Source organism: Amblyomma americanum, chromosome 1 (genome assembly GCF_052857255.1).
Source record: "Amblyomma americanum isolate KBUSLIRL-KWMA chromosome 1, ASM5285725v1, whole genome shotgun sequence".
NCBI classification, from domain to species: domain Eukaryota; kingdom Metazoa; phylum Arthropoda; class Arachnida; order Ixodida; family Ixodidae; genus Amblyomma; species Amblyomma americanum.
The window spans coordinates 500301349-500324390 of NC_135497.1; the positions used below are offsets into that span (position 1 = coordinate 500301349).

A 23042-nucleotide genomic window follows, 5' to 3' on the forward strand; every position below is an offset into this window, starting at 1 on the left:
GTGACGAACCACGTGATTAGCCACGGCGCCGCGCCGCCGGCAGCTGCTCCGCACCACGTGACCAACCAAGTGACAGCGTGGCGGCAAGCCACAGGGTGGCGGCTATCGCTACAAAAACAAAGCGGGGAATCGTACGTAAAATCGCACGTACGCCTCGTTTTTTTCGCGGCGCCGCTACTTGCCACCCGTTCATGCGTGGCAAGTAGGGTCTTCGTCTCCCGTTCGTCGCGCAATCGCCCTGCAGTTTCTTAGCCCGTCGTCGAGCTCCGTGGATCGTGGGCATCAACACCGGTCGGTCCACCAGTGAGGCATGGGCGCAGGGCGCATTCACGCACGAGTCATGGGAGCGTTTCTACCGTGAACAACGGACTGTCATCCCCACGGCCTATTTCATTTGGAACATGGAACAATCACAGGCGATGTAATACAACGGAAACAAAAATTGACAGAATAAAGAACAGCCGAGATGTGTATCCTTATCCTGTTACCGTTCTAAATCTGTGCAACATGAGTAAGCATTCATTTGAGAGTTAATAGAGAAGGCAAGGCTGCGTGTTTCCGCAAAGCATCGTTAAGCGTGTTTTTAAGCGTGACAAGCTATTTGCTTCCGTTCTCGGCAAACTCTGGTGAACGTTTTCCAGTTCACGAGGTTTTTGTGCGCCCTAGCTTGCTGCTAAGCAACGAACCGATGTGGGGAGTTTCTGAATAAAGAAGTCACGGCGGCAAAGAGGCGGCCTGGGGCACGCGCTCTCGCTGCTGGAGTGCTCGACCTGCACCGTTTACGTTATGCTCGGGCTTGGTAGGGACAAGACGAGGGTCAGTTTGAATTGTAAGCCAGTAATATTACAGGCCTGTACTATCAACTCGTGAGAGCGTGCGTCTCTAGTTTGCCCTGCGCCTCAGCACGGTCAACGACAGAATAGGTTTCTATTGTGCAGTTGCGTGCCATTACCCTGACGAAACTCATTTCAGGAATGCGTCTGCCACCACCTATAAGCCATCCTAGACATTGCTACGTCAGTGTTGTAAAGAACATCATGCCTTATGCACTGCGTGTCTCCGCAAAGCATATGTTTACACTGTTGGGGGGGTGGGGGGGGGGGGGGGCGGAAGGTAGTAAAGCTGGCTATCCAGCTTTTTTTCCCACCCTTCCGTCACCGTTTTTGGTATTATTATCACGTCCGCTGTTTATTGTCGCCTGTGTGCGGCCTACTTATTTTTTCAGCGAGATGGGACTAGATCTCTCCGGAACGATCAGGAGCATATGCACCACCATCTGTGATGTGCCTGATGATATTACTCAAGACGCGTTGCACATCTCGAAAGTTATCAGTTATCTTGAAGAGTGGCATGGCTGAGAGCGACGTCCATGCACTCGAGAGACACGCGAACTCGGCACTTCTCAGGATCTTGATCCTGAGAGGCATCGAGTACATGCATATATCACCGCCGCTTTTTCTTTAAGTGCTCAGCTTGGTCCGATTGAACTGTTCTTTTCGGACGCCTTGTGCCGTTTCCCTGTCTGGCCGATTGTCGTCATGGGCCATGACAAAATTAACGCTTTGATGGGCCGTTTTCTTTCTGTTTAAAAATTGCCGCCGATTTACCTGCTTAAGCTAAATTCGACTTCTGTGCGCAAGCACGCTTGTCCTTGTTTAGCTTTGTTTCATTGATTATCTTTTCATAAGCTTGAAAATTCGAGTCGCACCCAAATGTTCTCGCAGTCGTTCCTCAGCTTTTCTCGTGCGATAACCGCCTTAGCTGCACTTTGCAGTTCGAGTCCCCGTTCCCTCTGTTCAGCAGTCTCTGAGGACATTGTGCACGTCTCAAGACTGCACATTCCTCCGACGACTTCATCATTCGCCCCTTCTCACTTGCTCATCTGTTTCCGTATCACGTTTAGCAAGGTTAGATTGTCTTCGTCGATCTGCTTCGGCTTGCTGCCCCGCTATAACCACTGGATCAGTTGGCTCAAGTTGGCGCTTTCTTCTTTTGCATTGCTGTTCAGCTCGACTTGCGTGTCGTTCGGCTTCGGAGTCTTTGAAGGACCGGCTTCATCCATTATTTTTTACCTTTGGCACTTCGCTTCCTAAGGGCGAATGGCTTGAGGAACCAATTGTGACTGTACCCCTCGCCCTTTATTTCAATTCTCAATCCCAACATCCCTCTTGCCCCGTAAAAGGTAGCCAACCACAACACCCTTCCGGTAAACACCTCTGCCTTCCCACTTCCTCTTTATCTCTCTCTCTCTCTCTCTCTGCCGTTAGTTGCACTGCATGTTCCTTCGGCGAATTCATTCTTCGTTCAAACCGACCGCAGTGGCAGCGTTTCGATAGAGGCGAAACGCAAAAGGAGCTCGTATGCTGTGCGATGTCGGTGCACGTTAAAGGTCTCCAGGTGGTCGAAATTATTCCGGAGCCTTCCACTGCGGCATCTCTTCCTTCATTTCTTCTTTCACTCCCTCTTTTATCCCTTTCTTACGGCGCTGTTCGGGCGTCCACCGAGATAAGTGAGACTGTTACTCAGCCATTTCCTTTCCTCAAAAACCTATTTTCATTTTTCTCTTCTTTCTGGCATCTGCATATGCACGAACCCGCGTCTGTTACTCTTCATATTCGCAGCCTCTTGCCACGCGCCTGCAGCCGGTAAGACGCCCTGCTCCCATTGGCTGCGGCCGGCGCGGCACACCTTCGAATTTAGCCTAGCTTACTTGATTTACTCTTAGGCTTCAACATTAGGAGTGACAGATTTTTCGTTAGTGATGCATAATACATCGCCTTCCATTGCCTCTGACCTCGTGCCTGGACTGCGGCTTGAATAATCACAAACAAGCAACAACGACCTGCTCGATAGGACGATGCTACCGGAGCAAGTCAGGTCGGCGAGATGGGACTTCTCCACGGGGGCTGATAAGTAGCACAGCCACTTCAAGCGCTGACAGTAGCCACTATGGACGTTTAAGCATCGGCGGCAGAACTGAGCGAAGCCGTGACAGTCGAGGTGGCATGCGCGGCAAAGAAGACGCCCCGCACAATATAACGTCAGCAGCTCCACCGAAGCGTTCTGCGGAAGCTTAACAAGAGCCTTTCTGCGCCTGTGAGAACAAGAAGTTCCTGAAGACAAAAACTTGACGAACCTCAGCCTTAGAACGAAAATGTCTTCAGGATGAACGATATGACGGTCAGTCACCTTTTTCTGCGCAGTGCATCGAATCAGGACCGTTGAGGTAAGGAATAAACCTGTTGCGGTTTAAGGGCATGCATATATGTATTAATATATGTATTAACTTGATCTGCAAGGACCGACAGGAGCCATTTTAAGGTTTTGCTAGTTAAAATGCTCTTCAGTTAATATATAAGAACTGGGCGCATAATGTAGCTTCTAAAACTCGCACCCAAATAATCGCATAACAAATTATGACGAAGACAACGCGCTAGTATATTCTTAGAGTACTTGAATTTTTTTTGCACAGCATGCACGGCAGCCGTAAATGAACCTCTCCAAATTTGCAAAGTTTAGGGGAATATATAATATTCCGTAACAACGTTATTCATTAAGAGCATGGAACTAATGCACCCAAAACGCAATATTTCGCTACGACTTCCGCCGCCGCGGTGGCTGAGTGGTTATGACGCTCGGCTGCTGGCCCGAAAGACGCGGGTTAGATCACGGCCGCGGCGGTCGAAATTCGATGGAGGCGAAATTCTAGAGGCCCGTGTGCTGTGCGATGTCAGTGCACGTTAAAGAATCCCAGGTGGTCGAAATTTCCGGAGCCCTTCACTACGGCGTCTCTCATAGCCTGAGTCGCTTTGGGACGTTAAACCCCAATAAACCAAACCAAACCAATCTACGACTTCAGGTTTGTTTTGCGCGTTATTTTCTTCAACGCCATTGTGGACACGCGAGCAGTTTCGTTCGCCGAACAACGAGATTATTACAGGCCCCAATTATGTCTTCCCGAAAAGTCTTTTTTTATGCCTGCATGATACAGAAGCTTGTATTGAATGCAAATATGGTCCAGCAAGCATAAAAAAGTGCGTTGCAGAAGAAGGCTTATTGTGACAGTGGGTTGCGCCACCTCTTTTTTTGCAGGCACCGTAGAACAATATAAGCCTGCTTCCGATCACTAATTTTACTTGCTACATTCCCCCACCCCTATAAGCTATAATCTAAAACCAGAGGAGCGCTACCAAATAAGACTTCAGTGTAAAGTACAACACGAGTTAGCTTGCAGGTATGCTCCCGCGCAAAAGGGCAGAGACCACGCGAACTGACGTGATTGAGTACCAGCGCTTTCTCGAGGTGCAGCATCTGTTTTCAAGATATGCATGAGATGCCTGACCAAATATATTAGCCTGTTTGCCCATTTGCCTCTTTTGGGCACGACTTATTACACAAAAATATAGCAATCACTGCCATTGACATGACCTCTCCACTTCTGCGCACAACTGTACTTGTCACCGGCTCGGCGTTAAAGTAAATAAAAAATAAAGAGGAACTTTAGGAAATTACGTGCAAGTAATGGGAAGGAAATGCAGTTATACTCTATTCTTATTCTGGTGTAGTCTTTAGCAGTTGGCGCTGTAGCAAGTAGTAGTACTGAATATTGTTAATATTTCGTAGTTCCCTGCCTCTGTTGACGTCGCACTCTTTCGACCAATCGCAAGTTCTTTAGCGCCGCAACTTTTTGGGCGACGCCCGTTTTTGGTGTCGATTAGCCACCTGATGCTTTTGCACCAAAAAATAGAGCTGCGATCATGTGCTGAAGCATTTATGTGCTAAATGGAACGTATCTTCGACGCCAAAAAGACGGGCCACTACAGGTCAGGGCGTAAATCTCGTCTCGGAGTTCATAGTTCTTTTATTCTTTTACAGACGGCTGACTAGTCTAGAAGCGACGAAAACAAGATGCGGGAGATCAGTGCACTGATCGGACCACCCCGGTGGTACCACTTGATCGTCTGGTTCCTTACATTCGTCCGAGCTTTTCCGTCGTCGTGGACTCGGTTGACAGCACTGTTCATCGCCGCGGAAGTCCAGCACTGGTGCTCCAAGGCGACCATTCCGTCACTTGCCAACTGGACGGAGCAGCATTGGAAGGAGAACGCTCATCCAGCTGTGTACAACGCTTCCGGACACGCAGTGGTGGGGAAGTACGATTCTTGTCGAACGTTTCCCGTTCAAGCTGCGCAAATCAACGGTTCGGAGGTGGTCAGGTTCGACCGGTCCAGGACAGTTCCGTGCCACTCGTGGACCTACAACGAATCTTTACCTGGATCGTCTGCAGTGCCTGAGGTTTGAATTTTTTTCTCCTTTAGAACTCGTACACAAATATAAAAGAAATTCTAAGAACTGGGCCTATTTTCCATGTTGATGGTATTCAATTTCGCAATATGATATTGCGAAGTTCACCTGCTCGAGAAAGAAATCACCTATCTCTCCTGTTCACTTGACAATGATTGCACGTTTTGTATCGAGTTGTCTGTCATGTTGTGTTTTGTTTTGCTTTGTTATCTTTCTCTTTCTGGAAATACCTTTCGCTGCTGGCGGATTAAACTCAGCCAAAGTGTCGTTTTCTTCCTTCTTCTCGTCTTGTGCGCCGGCTTACCTGTCTTTAGAATGATGTTGCCCCCTAAGATAAAAAAATAAAAGTTGATTAGTTAATTTCATCCAATTAATCGTGCAAATATTCAGCTCTATAACTTGCATAATGTCCGCCTTGATATACAATCTACCGGCGCAGACGGCAGGTAATTCTGACAGCCAATAAAAATATATGTATGTCGCATCATCCTATTATATGCAACGCAAGCGTTTGATTAGAGCACTTGTGGAACGCCCCTTCAAACTAACTACGTTTCCATTTCCGATTATATTCCAAATACAATTCTTTTCTTTCATTTCACTTCACGACAGGTGGAGCCAGGGGAATGCCCTAACGTGTGACGATGACGGACACCGGGTTTTTTTCTCTACGAGGCTTCTATGCTATCAAATAAAAACGGGGGTAATGCTGCCGCAATATAATCTAACCGCTTCACTTGGTTTGATATTTCTCTTTAGCGTGCCTTTAAGCCTTGACATTATTTCTCTATGGTTTACAGCATAAAGGCTCCCCAAAAGTTTCGTTCTTTGTGCAGCAGAGGTAGTAAAATTGGTTGCAACAGCGGCAAACGGCAGTCATGATTTGCAACCGCGTTGGTAATGCATGGACAGGAAATTTCATGCTAGTGGCTGAAGTTTCTGTTAATGCAGTCTGAAGATGACCTGTCACAGTTTTGGGAAACGTTTAACATGCCGACGCGCTCATACTTATTTATTACGCAGCTAGGTTTTTAATCTAAATTATCCTTCCAGTGCGAACACGGAATTCCTTCGCTATTTTTCTATTAATGCGAAAGTATTTCTTGTCTCACGAGTGGCGTCACCGGCGCTTCGGACAGGCGCTGCGGACGGCACTTGTGCACAGAACGTGTTCGCACGAATTAAATAAAAATAATGATGCGAAGTGAATGCACAGATGTCTCAGAAACGTATCTTCGACATATGTACTGAGGCCCGCATCAATAATTATGAGCATCTAAATTACAGATGTACTACTGCGGATAAAAGTTTCCGGGACGCGAGCTCAAGGAAAAGCGTTTATTGTGTGAGATATTGTATGAAAGAATTAAAGACCTAAAATCTCCTTCCTCTCTTCACAGTTTCAGGCGACTGGGTAATGAGGTGAAGCTACAATAAACGTTTTTCATAGAACTCGCGTCCCGCAAACTTTCTTCGCCAGTAGTACGTCTCCGCTAAATTTCCTCTGTGCTTGGAGTGCAGTCATAGCGCCATCAAGTGGCACCCACTGACACCTTTTCGCAATGTGCGGCGCTATCCAGCAGATGGCGCGCGCGTAGGCGAAAAAGCGGACGTGCGTGAGGGAGGAAGGACGCGCAGTTAGAGAAGTGATTTTGCATTACGGCACCTAAGCAGGCTGAAGTGCACCCCTGTAATTTTTGTATGTGTGTTTCAGTGGGACCTAGTGTGCCAGCACCAGTGGCAGCGCTCGATGATGACAAGCATTTGTATTTGTGGGCTCCCTTGTCGGATCGCTGCTCATGGGACACCTTTCCGACAGGTGAGCTCTGAGTTCTAAATCGGTATCTGACGTGCTACGAGTTTAAAAATTAAATCCAATTTGTTCCATGGACTAGACATTGAAGGCGCTGTTCCGATGGCGTCTGCAGAACTGTTGCTTTTTACCGATGCATTGCAGCAGAGCGTCACGCAAAAAGGAAAGAAATAGGCACAGGAGTAGAAGACATTACACGAACAGCTCTTCAGTGTAGTTTCTATGTCTGTGGCCTTTTCTGCGTCGCGCTATCATGAATGAATCGCAACTCGTTCACTTCTCTGTTCTTCATAAGTGCATCTCTTCTCTGTCTTAAAGCCAACCAGGTTACCACTTGTAAAGAAAAACTTGCCGCCGTTTATTACGCCTGAGTAATACCAGATTCAGCTATAGCTATTCACGGTGCTGAATTTGTCGCTCACTCACATTGGCGCCCTCTTGCTCAAAGGAGTGAACGGCGCAAGCACTATACTTCCCACCAATGCGTGCAGAGGACGCCACAAACCCTTAGTGTGCCGACTAATGTCACTCTCATTTGCTCCCCGTTTCCCCTTCGTGTTACACCAATGCCGCCGTCAACGCACAACCGAGAAACGTAACAGCTGTCGCTGTAAATAGATTCATTTTTCAGCCGAATTTTCCGGTTACTATGGATCGTCGAGAATATTGCGAAAGGCTATCGAAGAGACGTGTACTAATGTCTTGTCCTGAGGTGCCGCTCAAGTCACATTGCTGCTCAATTCTGAATGCACGTTCGCTAGGAAACTTCTCGCGATGAGTGTTTCCGCAGCTGCCGAATTCATAGCCTGTTCGTATGTTTTGCGCAGGTTTGGTCGTCGCACCGTATTCTTCTTCTCTGTGTTTGGAGCCACACTCTTCGGCTCCCTGGGTGCGGTCTGCTCGTCGCTGCGGGCGTACATCGCTTTACGCTTCTTCGCTTGCGTCTACATCGCGGGCATCCAAACCAGCTCGGCAGCATTGTGTGAGGTGCCTGCAGTGCCTCTAACTCTGCTTAGCTGGGATGCGTCGTCAGATGGGGCTATTTTCGTTTCGGGATTAGCGTTTCGTAATACAAAAACTCAATACTTCACTTTGGGGGATCCCTCAAACGTCTGACCAAGACTGGTCCCACTTCGAGTTATTGATCAATTCGATCTCGTCCTACCATATGCTAGCCGTTCCGAATAGAGGAGTTCGTAGAGCGGCTGTTGTGGTAAAACGGTGGTACTGGGTTCGAACCCCGAACCAGGACGAATTTTCTTTACGGGTTTTCTATGGAAGCTCTATAGCTATATATGAGTAATCTGCTCCCATATTACAACCAATAGGAGTCTTTACATGTCCAACCTTCGTGGACAAAAATTTTGAAAACTGGAAAATTGTAAGATTCTTGCACATAAATATTGAAGGTAATGGTTCATTCTTCCCATGTGTAGCAAAATATTTCTTTTAAAGTCTTGCATCGCTCGCAAGCGGCAGTTAAGGCTGCCATAGAAAACCGATGGGGAACGCTTCTGACGATAGCAAAAACGTCAATAGTGAAAAAATGCAAGCCTGCCGACGGAAGATCTGCGTATATATTGATAGTTGCAGTGAAATCTTACAATATATGAAGCAATTGTATTCAAAATTCTTTTCCCGTTCAAAAGCGCTTTTGTCAAGAATTGTTGGGTATGTTGCACAATGAAGCTATTTAGCTCTCGTTAGACTCGGGAGGTTCGCATATCAAAACCTAGTAACGTTGCATCGTGTACGCTTCGATCTCATGGCCGGTGATAGTGGTGTGGGTTCTATATAGCCATTTGGACACCTTGTGAAGTTCCCGTCATCGACGTGAACAGGACTGTTATCGCAATCTGAAACTTGTCCGCAGGTAGTGTAGCTCGAATTTTTTTTCAGCCAAGAAATATTTAGTACAGTGTTATAGCCCCAGTATGAAACTAAGTGTGGGAATTCGACAGCGGCCGACTTTTCGGACTAGACGACAAAGAAGAGAGAGCGCCCTTCTAGTTTTTCTGTGTACCTTTTTCGTCCGACCCTTTTTCTTGCTGTATTTGAAGGTGTTGTAGCGTGCACAAGCTACCCTAAACCAGGAATTTGACTCAGAATATTTTTTATACTGATTCATCAGTACCTCAGTGCACGTTTTGTTTTCTTGCTGCACCTCCAACTTAAGCAATTCACCCTGCTTCTGCCTGAGAATGAACGCCTCTGTCTTATGTTCCTACTTTTCTCGTTGGACAAGATCAAGAATCATTTCTTCAGATATAATGTTTTTATCCTTCTCCTAAGTCCTACTCCTTCCTAGAGATATGTGTAAAAGTCAATTTATAGCAAAACTGCTTGGTACATCTTTGAATACAAAAACAGCGCTGTCACAGTCGCTTGTCGCTCCTTTCTTTGCCTCCTACCGCCGCGCTGTTTTTCTATTCAAAGAAGTACATTTACATCACTACCCTCACGGCATCAAAGCTTTGCATCGTGCCGGAGTGTGTTATGCTTGCGCGCCAGCTTGTGACTTCCTTGCAGGGAGGTCTTTAATTTACGGCCTTGGTTCTTCATGTTTTTCCGTTACAATTCCTCGGTACTCTAACGCAGACAAGCCGTCCAGAATATCTTTCCTGTTTACAATCCTCTATCTTCCTCTTCTTTCATCTCTCTCTATCACTCTGTTTACACGCCCTATTGTGATGTCTTACTAACTATGCTCTACACAGTGGCCGAGATATTGGATCCCCGCTACCGGACTTTCCTCAACCTGGGCTATACAGCAGGCTTCGCCATACCCACCATGCTGCTGCCAGGAGTGGCCTACCTCATCGGTAGCTGGAAGATTCTCCAGCTCGTCTCGGGACTCGTCGCTCTGGCCTGCGTACCTTTCATGCTGTCAGTGCCTAAGGCGACTGTGGCGGCTTGTACTGTTCTGCCGCTTCTGGCGACATAGCGGTAGAAATGAGCTAAGACGTCCGCCTGCTCCTTTTTTCATAAGGCTTCATTAATTAACACGACTTCTGTGTTGCCGCTCCGGCGACCACCTTTGAATTCAGCTTCAAACCAGTTGCATGCTCATTACTGTGAGCGCAATTCGCTTGTCGATTTCAGCGCAGCATCACGCAGCACAAGGGCATGCCGCATTTCTTCCCACAGAGCGCCTCAGAATTGAGCACTCGTACCTTAAGTGCGCATCGTTCAATAATTCCAGCCCGTAGAGTAATAATAATAATAATAATAATAATAATAATAATAATAATAATAATAATAGTTGGTTTTAGGGGAAAGGAAATGGCGCAGTATCTCTCAGATATCGTTGGACACCTGAACCGCGCCGTAAGGGAAGGGATAAAGGAGGGAGTGAAACAAGGAAGAAAGAGGTGCCGTAGTGGAGGGCTCCGGAATAATTTCGACCACCTGGGAATCTTTAACGTGCACTGACATCGCACAGCACACGGGCGCCTTAGCGTTTTGCCTCCATGAAAACGCAGCCGCCGCGGTCAGGTTCGAAAGCCCGTAGAGCCCAATTCTTGTTTTCTGCATAACGGTTCCTGGATATCCATTCTACTACTTATACTAGATAGTTTTAGCTGTGCGTACGCAACGGCTTAGCGTACGCAAGGAGTTTGCGGGGACGGTAGTGCGCATGCGCAGAACGCAAGCCTTGCGCCTTGCGTGCGTACGCAAGCCAGCGGACTTTGCGTTGCGGCGCTTGCGTGGGTTGCGTACGCAAACGTTGACAAGATGGCGGCGCCCTGCTCACCCGCTTCGGAATAAATATATGTCGCCGCTGGATTCTCCGACGCAATAGGTAGCTCAAATGTTAGCGGTTCGCTCTTATTCCGCCTACTCTTGCCCACACCTAGCGGTATAAGCGATAACTAGCCCCTGTTTTTCGGACAATTTGGCGATTTTCAAGCTCCTAGGCTTAACTGAATGCAGCAACGACACCTCGTAGCAACGACGCCTGGCGAAGCAGTTTTCTAGCTTTTAGCCAGTTCTTACATTTTCTTCGTTTTCATAGTTTTTCTTCTTGGAACAAAAAAAGGCTCCCAATGCACTCACACTATTTATCAGTAATCACGGATGAAATTTTCTTCAACCGAGCGTTGATGTGCTTTGACGTCTTGTCACTAGATGGCGCTACGTGCGCCTGAGGGACGCTACCGCTCTGTCAGCTAAAACTATACTTCGGAGCGGACAGTGTAACGCACGCAGCGCCGTAGGGCTTTGCGTACGCAAGCACTTGCGTACGCACAGCTAAAACTGTCCACTGTTACACAACATGGTAGCTTCTTGGTAATGTTAAAATTAACGAATCTTTGCGTGCCAAATGCCGAAGTCTCCGCATTCACATCTTACGAGCAAACAATCCGCAGGTCTCCGGTCCAATGAAGCCTACCGATGGATAAATGCAGTTGTTACTGCGACCGGAAGAAGAATGAAATGAAAATTGCACGGGCCTATCCACTGGCACAGGCTGAGCCGCAATCGCTGCCACGTGCAGATAGAGGAGAGTTGAAAAATGTGAGAGGAAAGATTGAAAGGAAGGACGCGAATCGTAACAACCGCGTCACCTGAATCGACAACAACGGTTTAGCAACAGATACACCCGGTGACGAGAAGGCCTCGCCAAATGTGCGAGAGCCCCAATGTCACAACCACGTAAGGCCAGGGCCTCTCTCGCATAAATGCAGTGTGGAGACATCTTGCGCAGCGTTGTGAACAAACGCAAATGATTAAAACTTGATTGCACTTCTAACAGGATGGGAAGGTAGCGATACTCTGCGAGGGCACGCATAAACGTTGCCTTTTTGTTATTTAATTCCTCCTCTGTGATCTCTCCTTTCACCCTTTCGTTTGCGTGGTAGGGTTCGGGTTCGTTCTAGGCGTCTTGCTTCGTGGCGTCATGGGCTCTCGTTTTTAGGTATCGATATAATAATTTGTTTTTCTTGAAGGTTAGGGGGATATCTGGTTTAGGGTTCCCTTGATAGGTAATAAAAGTTATGGGGTAGGTTGTCTAGGACTATCGTATCTGTAGGAGTTAAATGAGCGTGGTTAAATGAGCTTCGAGTGGCTCGTCCAGATGGTTGTGTGCTCCCTGTATACCAGTAGTTTTTCTGTCGAGGTGGGAATTGGGAGAGGGAGGTCTAGGTTTCGGGATTTTTGAATTAGGAGTGTAGATTTTCCTTCTTTTAGCTATTTTAAGGGTAACGTGCGGGGCCACGTATATTGTGCAGCTAAGGATGAAGGTCTGAATTAGACATTCAGTGTCCTGATCCCTCACACCATACACTCGACCGCTTACGTGTGATAGGAGTCGTGGAATCCGGAATGTGACCCTGTTAGTCGTTTGACTGTTTGCAGATTGGCGCCCGTACAATGTAGGTGGAGGCAAAAAAGTCGGATTTGCGAAACTTACGGCATGGGTCGGCCTCGATGTGTAGTCGAATTTTCTCGTACTGGTGCGCGTTGTAGTCTTTATAGCTTCGCGAAAAAGGATGAGTTCTATTTTGTTTGAGGAGAATTGTATGTGGCATATGTGGTGGCGTACTGTTCTACAGCTTTGGCCGCTTGCTGTAGATGATCGTATATCTCAGCGCCTGAGCCGTTGTAGATTCAAATGGTGATGTCGTCCACGTACAGCACATGCCTTATGCCCAAGATGTTGTTGAGAATTTTGCGAAGGTGTATTCGGGCGATGCTAAAAAGCAATGGCAATAGGACGGTGCACTGCATGGGGTGTTCTATACGCTCCCGAGGTGTATAGGTTGGCTTTTTAGTGAATCTATCCGAGGGTAGCTGTGTGTCCCCCGAGAAAAACTCGGACGTATTTGCACAGTCTGGGTCCGCATTTGGTGCCTTGCAAGCTTTTTAGGATGGAAGAGTTGGGTACGCCGTAGAACATACATTTGACGCCAAGGGCGAATATGGCAATGGTGCTTATTCAGCCGACTAGTTCTATTGCGTTATGTTTGAGTTCAGGTAGCACGTGTTGGAGTGGTTGCGGGAGGGTAAAAACCGTGCATGGTAGAGGATAGGAGGTCTTCATTGTCCGGCTGGTTTTAAAGCCGGTTCAGGATTACACGCTCTATAGTTTTCCTGATACATAATATGAGGGAGATCGGTCCGAGGCTGGATATAGCAGAAATCTTGTTTTTAACCCTCAAATCGCCAAAAAATGAAAATGTCGAATGAAAGTTACCAACTAGCTGACTTTTGTCGTTACTGATGCATGCATTGCAGAAATGTATTGAACTCGTCGATTTGTTGAGCCAGTTGCTGCCACTGCATGTCGAAATGAGCGAATTTGACTCATTCATAGTCATACAAGAAATCAACAGCAAAATTAAATAGCATTTCTTTACCGGCTAATGTAGGAGCACGCTTATCAAATTTATATTTTGTTTCGCAGGGAGCCTTTTCTGTCGCACTGAATTATATAACAGCAGGAATTCGGTATCTCTGGCAGCTGGCACTTTGGCTTTGATTTGAAAAACACATTGAAAAATGTGGCTTTTCTACTGTTTTTTTTTTCTGAACTTGCACTCTTTTGTGAGGATATGCGAAAATTAGTGAGTAAAGGCTTGCCTTATTCATGAATATTCCAAAGAGCCTTTTGCGTTTCGGCTCCATCGAAACGCGGCCTTTGTGGTTGTGTTCGAACCCGGGTACTCCGGCTCAGTAGACGAGCGCCTTGACCACTGCGCCACCGCGTCGGGTGAACCGCGGCGGCTGGGCCTGTCTTCCGTCGCTAAGTTTCCTTCTGCTCTGTCATCGTGGGCATCCATGGTGACAAGCAGGAAACACACATTCACGTTTCCACGCAGGACATCCGTACGTGTCCCTGTCGCTGTCCATGGCCTGTCATTTTGTCCTCATCCTATCGGCATCGGTCAAGTGGGTCTGGACCATGGAGCTGTTTCCCACAGCTGCCCGAGGATTCGGCTTCGCCGCCTGTTTCACCATTGGCCGCATTGGAGGCATCGCGGCTCCATTCATGACTGACTTGGTGAGTATGAACAGTACAACTTCGTGTGGGTACGTTAGGGAGTACTTTGTGCGGAGAACTGCGAGAATTCTGTCGAGTACTGGTAGTTAAAATTCATGTGTGACGTTTGTAGTGCCTGATATGTGTGTTTTTTCCTAGAGTACCGGCAGCAGGGGTTTAGTCTGAAGCTTATGAGATTGTTTATATCAGGCACACTGGCTCAGTGCCATTGGCAATCGGCTGCATAGCCAAAGGCGACGGAATTGATTTCAGCCAGTGGTGGCCACATTTCGACTGAGACGAGATGCAAAAGAAGCTTATGTGGTGTGCGAGTGCAGAGCAGGTTGAAGAGCCCGAAGTGATTGTAATTTATTTATTTATTTATTTATTTATTTATTTATTTATTTATTTTTTATTTATTTATTTTTTATTTATTTATTTATTTATTTATTTATTTATTTATTTATTTAGGTCACCGCTGTGGCTGAGTGGATATGGCGCTCGGCTGCTGGCCCGAAACACTCGGGTTTGACCATGGCCGCGGCGGTCGAATTTTGATGGAGGCGAAATTCTAGAGGCCCGTGTACTGTACGATGTCGGTGCACGTTAAAGAACCCCAGGTGGTCGAAATTTCTGGAGCCCTTCACTACGGCGTTCCTTTATAGCCTGAGTCTCTTTGCGACGTTAAACCCCCTTAAACCAAACCTAATAAGAACAAATGATATGAAGGCCCGGAGTCATTACAGAGACTAGTTGTATGTTTTTAGGCTATACTGATGTAAGCAAATGCTGTATGAACCCGTGTATACTGTGAGATGTCAGCGCACGTTAAAGAACCACAGGTGGTCGAAGGCTATGAGGATGTGAGTCCCAAAGCGACTCAGCCTAGATCGCTTTGGCAAGTTAATCCCCATTAGCCAGAAAATGAAGCTACAAAGCATGTTGGTCGACGATCTTGAGACTGGTGGTGCCAGGGATGCAGACTGCTAAGGCAGGCATGCAGTTCTATGCAGTGCTGATTCTAGAGGCAAAGGAATAGTCATAAATATCAGCGTCAAGATGGCATGGCAACTTTCGTTGCCAATCTAGAGCTCTTAAGTACGGCGTTCCTCATTGCTCATGCTCAGATTAACAATTTAAACCAAACTTAGTACAGAATGGGATAATTTAGGATACTCGTGCGACCACATTTTCAGCCTATTACAGGCTGGTAGTGGCATGACGACGTGACGACAAATTTACTTTAATATGAGTGATTGAAGTATAGCACTGCGATGCTGCGGAGTCTGCTGCGAAGTTATTGACCCCTAGGACTATGCGAAAAATGGTTTTTTTTTTGCAGATCAGTCAGAAGCGCCAAAAAACTTGACGATAGCTATTGTTCTCGTTAGGAAGCCATTGCTGATATCTTGCCTGTTGGTTTAGCTGGTAGTATAAAACGGTCCCAGACAACCGTGATTCACCTTCACATCATTTATCATCCATTCTTTTTCTTCTTTTTGTAGTTCATTGTTTATCGCTCCAGTGGCATTCAGTGATCCGTACCCACGCGCAGCCAAACTAGCATGACCGCTCTTCATGCGCCTATGGCTGTTTTGAAGCTCCGCACGTCGCGCAGAGCATGTAGCTGCTTCGCCACGACACAGGCGGGACCCTCGGGCCAGCTGCAGTGATCCGCCCAGAATAGGCGTGCTCGTCAACGTGACAAGCGCCGGCAGCTGTAAACTTCATCCATGCATTCGGTGGAACGCGAAGCTTCACAATCAAACCGAATGAAGAATGACGAAAGAAAGAGGGGACGTTCTAGAGGGCTGCTGATTATTCCGACCAGCTAGAATTCTCCAGTTTTCACTAACATACTTTTCTGCGTTTCGCCTCAATCTAAATGTGGTTGAAGCGGCTGGTTTAGAAGGCTGCTCAGCCACATATTATATACTTAGGCGGGCGCGTTGGGGCATGACATTCCCACCCAATAAAATTAACATGTCACTTAGGGCAGACTAATGAAAAAAGAATTACCTTACATATTCTAATAAGGAAAAAAGTACTGGTACGCTAAACGTGTTAAGCTTAGCGAACCGGCGTATCGCATTAATCAGCGAAAGCTGTTATAGCTTTGGTTCGGCCGTTTAGCGATTCGTTTAGCCCTACACCGTAAGCCGTAAGAGAAAGTCTAGCCGTGCTCATGCGAATCAGTGAGATATGACCTGAAAACCTGTCAGCTCCTATACACTCTTTCTCTCTCTTTCCTTTTGTAGTTTCCTCTCTCCTCTCCCCTGAACGTGGAGAGGAAGACTTTACTTTCTCCTCTTTTCCACCTGCCACGGTTGGCAGGTGCAAATTGAACGGAATTGAATTTTTATCCTAATTTAAATTAGATAGCATTGTTTACGTTAAGTAAACTATTTCACTAAGTAATTGAGATTTTCGCCAGGTAATTGAGCATACATGACAATATGCCTACACCAAAGCTATAACAGCTTTTGGTGTAAAGGAAAGTGGAAGTCAAACGATTTAATGTCAGGCACCTTGCTTCAGTCGATGTTAGCAGAAAAATGTAACACCAGCTGGGTTTTCTCATAGGCCAAATATTTTCTCCATTGCAGAAAAAGCACGCGCCCGTGCTTGTTGTTCCCGGACTACTGGCGGCCGCAGGAATGGTGGGCGCAGGGGCATCCACCCTGCTTCCGGAGACTCGGGGCATAGAGCTGCCTGACACATTCGACGAAGCTGAAGACGTTGCCAGAGCACGACCAAGGTGAGGGCTTAAATGCAGGAAGTTACTGCTGAAGTGTTCTTCAGATTGAAAAAAAGTTTTCGGGTCGGTTTCAACATCAATACGGGCAATATACTCGGTATACCAGCTTGCAAAACTCTACCAATGATATTTGTGGAGTTAGGGAGACTTATGTAATTAGTCTATACGTGTAGGTACACTTTGCAGCGGAGAGTGCCAAGAACTGTATAAAAGTGCTTCGGGCGAGAATTATTGGACCAGATTAGTCAGCGGATTCACCAAAATGTCGAGGCGATATCTGCGATCAACGATCAACGTGCAGTGAGGTTTTGCAGTAGGAATCGCAACTATCTTTATTTGCACTGAGCTAAAAACAATGTCACGGCGATTCCAGCGCGGTACCTGCGGATGCTCAGCGTTAGTGATTCCTTCGTGTGCTTTCGCGATTGTTGCGTTCGTCGCACGTGAGTTATGTGAAGATTGCGTTTCTGTTTTGGGAGGGTTCGCTGTGTGAAGCGTTTTGGCAGGCAAGGGCTATGGGCATGGGGTGTTCATGTTAATTCAACCCCTTGGGGTGGCACACCCGTGACGCGTGTCCGTGCGGGGTGCCCCCCTGTCCCCCGGTCACGCCCGGATGCACGACGGTCACGTGACGACAACTGCTATGTTTATGCCGGGGAGCTTCACCTCGAGGTCTACAACTATAAAAAGTTTCGAAAGCATTCCCTAGGTGCTGTCAATGTGTTCGGGTTGATATCAGGTGGGCTTTACATCAGAGAAATCCATGCTCTTGGTTTTTCTACAGCAGGAGTGTGCGAGTTACGATTCGTTAAAACTCAGGATTTTCTCGACTCGTATCCCTCGCTAGCGCGCTAAGCTGTCGCACCGCTCTAGGCGCAACAAATTGTTGTGAAACTCTTTGTCTCTTACGAGTTCCTACTCTCCCCAAACATGGCAAACAAGTCGTTTTTATCACAACGAACAAGTATGAGGCATCGCTGCTGCATTGAGCACTTCACTGCTCGCGCCGTCAGTGGATGAGAAATGAATCGCCTGCCGTATTTCTCTTTTTCATCCGCAGGTCTGAGGAATACGGCTTGGCGACGAGGTTTTCTTCCGAAGAAAGGAACCAATTCGTTCTCTCGTGATCGCAAGGGACTTCATGAAAAAATTTTGAGCAACATTATTGGACGGCGCCTGTTCTGAGGCTGAAGCCAGGCCTCAACCGGCGCGGCCAAGTGGCTTTTGTAGTAGGCGCTGCAATCGAAAATGCAGACGTCCTTTGCCATGTTCAGAATTTACGTGCTCTCAATTTCAGTGCACCATACGTGTTCACACAAGTTTCGCAGAACTCTCGCTGTAATCAAAATTTCAAAAAGGAAATCTTTTCGAATTTTCACAAAGGTGTACATGAATACAAGCAAAATCACAAACGTTTAACTTTTTGCCTTGACATGCACCATCCGCTTACATGTGTTCTTTTTGAAGTGATCAAGAGATCTTTTGAGAGGCTATTCTCTGCAAACATGGTGGCGAAGTGGGCGCCAAAACAGAAGCTCAAACTTTGCAAAACTTTACGTCTCATTGGCATCTAGAGAAAAAGAGCGTTCCAATCTCAGAGGCCGGACAGAGATTAGAACCAACATCCTAGACTTTCCCTTAAAGTCTCGCGCTTTCTTCTAAGCGATTAGTGGCACGGGCAGGGACACTTTATTTTTCGTTCTTTTTATCGTCCCGCCATAATTTTTGCCTTCTAAGGGACATAAGGCCCTTGCTATTCACGCGGAGAACATTCTGTGCCACTGCTGGGCTGGCTACGCAGGAAAGGGGAGGGGCCTCAGTGCATCTGTCACTGCGCCAAGCTGTCCGGCCTGTAAACTCGCGGTATTTCCTTTTTGTGTAGTTCCTTTATGGTGAGCTCACACCCTCCACATTTCTTTCCCTTTTAATTAAATGGAGGCACAAGCACGTTTCACGGTTTCACTCCTGTTCGCCGGGAATGTGAAACACACGGATGGGACGCGTGCTTCTAAGCTGGTTTACTGTAAGAATGGAGCGGCCGGAGCGATCCTATGATCCTTCCCGCGGCGCTCGAGCAAACCAGCGTTTGCACGTGCGGTTGCGAGAGCTGCAAATAATAATAATAATAATAATAATAATAATAATAATAATAATAGAAGAAGAAAAAAGGAAGAAAGAGGTGCAGTATTGGAGGGTTCCGGGCATCCCTGATCGCTTGCAATATCTGGTTATGCACATGAAAAATTGTATCAGATACGTTAGGCTGGCTACTACTGTTTAACCCTAGATACAGCGGCAGCTGTAGAGGTATTTTACTTTACTATACAATGAGGTAAGGGATGGTTACCACTCTGTAACACGAGATTCAGCGAGATTCAGTGTCGAGATATAGAAAAGGCCTTTGCCCTGCAGTTGACGTAGTCAAGCTGCTGTTGAGGCAAAGAATTTCAGAGCGACATGCATCTATATACAATTATTCTAGTTCTGCACACAAACTCTTCCTTCTATACGCGCTCCCGAACCATCCCCCGGTTGGGCATTCCTCCGTTCTAGCGATACCCTCCTCTTTCCACGGTAACCACCCTCCGGTTAAGCATGCCTCCGCTCGTCGCTCACCTGTAAACACCTGATTCCCATGGCAACGTACACTCCGGTTACGACCATTACTACTACACCGACGCGAAACACAAGACCGGGCGCTTAACACCTGTCGCGGTTATGTGTGGTTTAGAAGTCTTATTGGCATTTACGGTTCAAAACAATATTGCTGAGCAAAATGCTCTTTAGGACTATACAACGCGCGAAAGCTAAGCTTGTGCTTCGGTGCTTTAGCTTTGGCTCCAGGGCCGCGTAAATTTGTCTCCTAGTGTAGCAGCTAAATAACAGTCAACGTCATCCTCCACGCGCCCTTTCCGCGATTCCGAGTGCCCGGCGCCTGCACAGTGGCTGATGTGGCCGTGCAGTGGAATTCGTACGAGTCAAGAGGTAGGATAGCTGGCCTATTTCACTAATGACGGGTTTACGTAGCCGCGCACAAACGTAAGAAGACGGCCGAACACTCGCTAACTCTCGGGAAGAGCAGGCTTTAGCGTTGTGGCACATCAAGGAGCAAAGGCATCGCGGAACGCTGAGCACACTGCCCAGCGCGAACATTATTAGCACCTTAGTCCCGCAGCACGTAAATCTCCGAAAGCGGTGGTCACAGAGGAAAAAAAATATGGAAGGACAGGCCATGACGTCCCTATTCCTGAAGTCGCCGCGGGGCCGTAGGATGCAGTTGCACTATCCTACTAATTTGAATCTACTGAAATTTATCTAACATCGCGACCGCAATATCGTCAGGTACACGCGTACTTTGGATTTCGTTGTTGCGAATATGAGTCCGCCAGCAGCTGGAATCAAGCCCTATTATCAAAAAAAGGCGACGAATAAAGCAAGAACTAAAATTGAAAAGTTAAAAGAAATGACCTCATGACGCTGTACGTCATCTTCGACGTGACCAGCTTTAAAATGCATTGGCAAAAAAAACAACAATCTTGCAGGTTCAGTACGAAGTTTGTAAGTAAAATTAACGTATTATGTGCCCGATCAGCGGCATCAGATTGACTAAAGCGAGCGCTAAGGATTTTTCTGAAGACCGAAAACCTGTTGCAGTCCTCATCGGTGTCTCCTTAAAGGCAGTTTTCCTTTTTTATTTGCCTTGAGCTGTCCAGTACCTTCCGTATAATTTGGGAAACCGACAAGAAGGAGGAGCAGAACAACCCCTGCTGAGTAGAGTTCAGCAGTCTGCCGCCAGGCTCCGCCACCCTAACTGGGTCGCCAATTCCGCGCGCTTCTGGCAGTCATCTGACTAACTTCTATCGTCACTGATTCCAGTGAGACGTATAGTGATTCCAACATGACGGTTAAGGAGAGATGTGCCATTTTTGTCACCACAGTTGGCCATCCTTGGCCACCAATGACATCTATACCACTAAGGCCATCTACAGCATAAACCATTTTTCCTTGGACGGGAGAATGCAAGTAACCGTAAAAAAAACCCATCGCTCTTGTTAAGAAAAAAATCACACATGCACTAGAGAATGGCGACACCAGCTGAGGAAAACTTGCAGGCGCGAAGCGAATTTTAGCAAAACAAAGGAAAAAGCTCAAAGGCTGCGAACACCCGCTGTATTGCAAGAAGCACATAGCTTGCGCACGAACGGGTTTATGAGATGACGCTTTGCTCCCTGCGTCGCCTCCTACTGCAGGGCGTGTCCTCGGAAATATATCGTTCTTGGGAAGGAACTGGGTGCCGCAACAGGTGGCGCCGCAACTTACCCCCATACCAACATCCTCCCACTGTGTTCTGCGGCTGGTATGCGATCTCGCTGATTGAGTAATTGAGTAAAACGCCAGGTCCCTTTACGAGCGCGCCGTTAAATCATGAAGTGCATATGTATTTAGAGATGCAAGATGGTTGGCGGTGCAGTTTGTTTTTGTTTTTCTGAGCGGAAGCTTTTGCATTCGTAAGCATCGTTTGAGGTCGACTTTACTGAGGAATGCGGCTGGGGTCTTGGAATTACTCCACTGATATTTTCGCATTTATTTTTTCCCGCACGACTGCAAAACTTCAGCGCGATTCCTTTTGCTCCGTTCCCAGTAGATTCACGATGTAACACGGCACCTCATTCCCCCAATTTACGTTGAAGAGCGCGCTTATGGCGGTTTCTATAGTCTGTTATATTGTGGCGTTCTCAACTGGTTGTTTATCATTCGCAAAAAAATATATGTAAAAACAAAGAAGACATACAGGAACAGGAACTAATCCGAAAAACGTTTGGTCGACGAGTTTTGTTTTATGCTTACGGCAGTCGCGCTAAACATTCATCACCTTAAACGAGTTTAGTTCGCTCGTTTGTGGTGTTTGTTGCCTTATATTTTTATGATTTTTATGAGTGATGTCTTTTTCTCTTTGTTTTCATCTACATTTAGCAGATATTAGCGGCCGGTGGGCGCGTCGCATGTTTCAGTCACGCCTGCACCTGCGTACTTACCTTTGCTCTTGCTCTATTTTTTAGGTCATAGTCTCAAATAAACCGCCAATCGATAGTCCGTGTGGGCTGTGTCCCTCTTTATCTTGTCTCATCATTAACGCTCTAGGAAACATGAAAGTTTTGAGTCTGAGGTGCCAACAATTTGATGTGTATTTTCCTCCCTTCCGCGCTCGCAGTGCATACCTATGGTTGCGAGAGCGTTCCCCAGCTGTAGATGTTAAGAAATTCTCTTTAGCCACATAGTTCCACAGCTCTCTCGCAGCGAACTCCTGGAACGAGATTCATTTTGTTCCGCGTTAACTCACTTTAATCCTAACAATCCGCGTTAATCCGCCCACCAATTCACCTTAACCCATCTTCTCGACTGGACCTACTTTCAAAGTTTTGGAGGGTTCTTTGGAATATTTGAGGGTGGGCAAACTCCCAAATGGTGTCGCATTTTCTTCTTTAAGAACGTGGTTAAGATGGCCCCAAGTTTTTTGCACCACTTTCGTTCAAACAAATGTCGATGCTTCAATCACCGCGAAAGCTCCTGCAATATCCTTAGCGGGATTGAGACATGGTATCCTATCTCTAAAGCATTCCTATCTCTAAAGCATGCGTAAGCACCCCGCCTGTCAGTCTATCAAAAAAAAATATAATGTTCCTGAAACGTGGCGTTGCTACCGCGCGTGTGTGAATGTCAGCATTTTGAGATGTCTTATATTGAATGTTTTTCGAATAAACGGCTGTTGAAGACTAGCGTCTGTCCTGTGTATTTGTGTTCTTTGTCTCGCGTGTTCACTAAGCGCTAGCAAAATGATTTAAAACGCTTTCCAACTAACCCATGTTTCCGCCTTAATAAATACTAAGAAGCACCGGTTGTCATCAAGGTCTTGGAATAAAACAGCTAAAAATAAGAAACACGGGAAAATCGGAAAGTAAACAGCGGATAAAACTGCTCAATTATCTTTTAGATGTTTCAGCTATTTTTAGTAAGATGATTTGGGATCATATATAGACCGGATATGGCCAATGAAATGAAGGCTCCCGTTTGTGAATGCTAAGCTTAAAAGTGGAAGTGTTGTTAATTCACCTGTACATGCTGAAAAGTTGCACGACAAAAAAAACGATGTGGCCTCGGGTTATGAATGTATGTAATAAAGAGGT

The 23042-nt window shown here is 46.7% G+C and overlaps 1 pseudogene across 1 annotated transcript; it reads left to right on the plus strand.

Moving 5' to 3' along the window:
• Positions 1-1518: 1518 nt before the first annotated feature.
• On the plus strand, positions 1519-22624 carry LOC144127855 (solute carrier family 22 member 4-like; annotated as a pseudogene). The gene is made up of 8 exons (XR_013313592.1): positions 1519-3226; positions 4876-5295; positions 7019-7123; positions 7945-8099; positions 9835-10052; positions 13905-14120; positions 16706-16857; positions 17918-22624. The product of XR_013313592.1 is annotated as a solute carrier family 22 member 4-like (transcript).
• Positions 22625-23042: the final 418 nt, after the last annotated feature.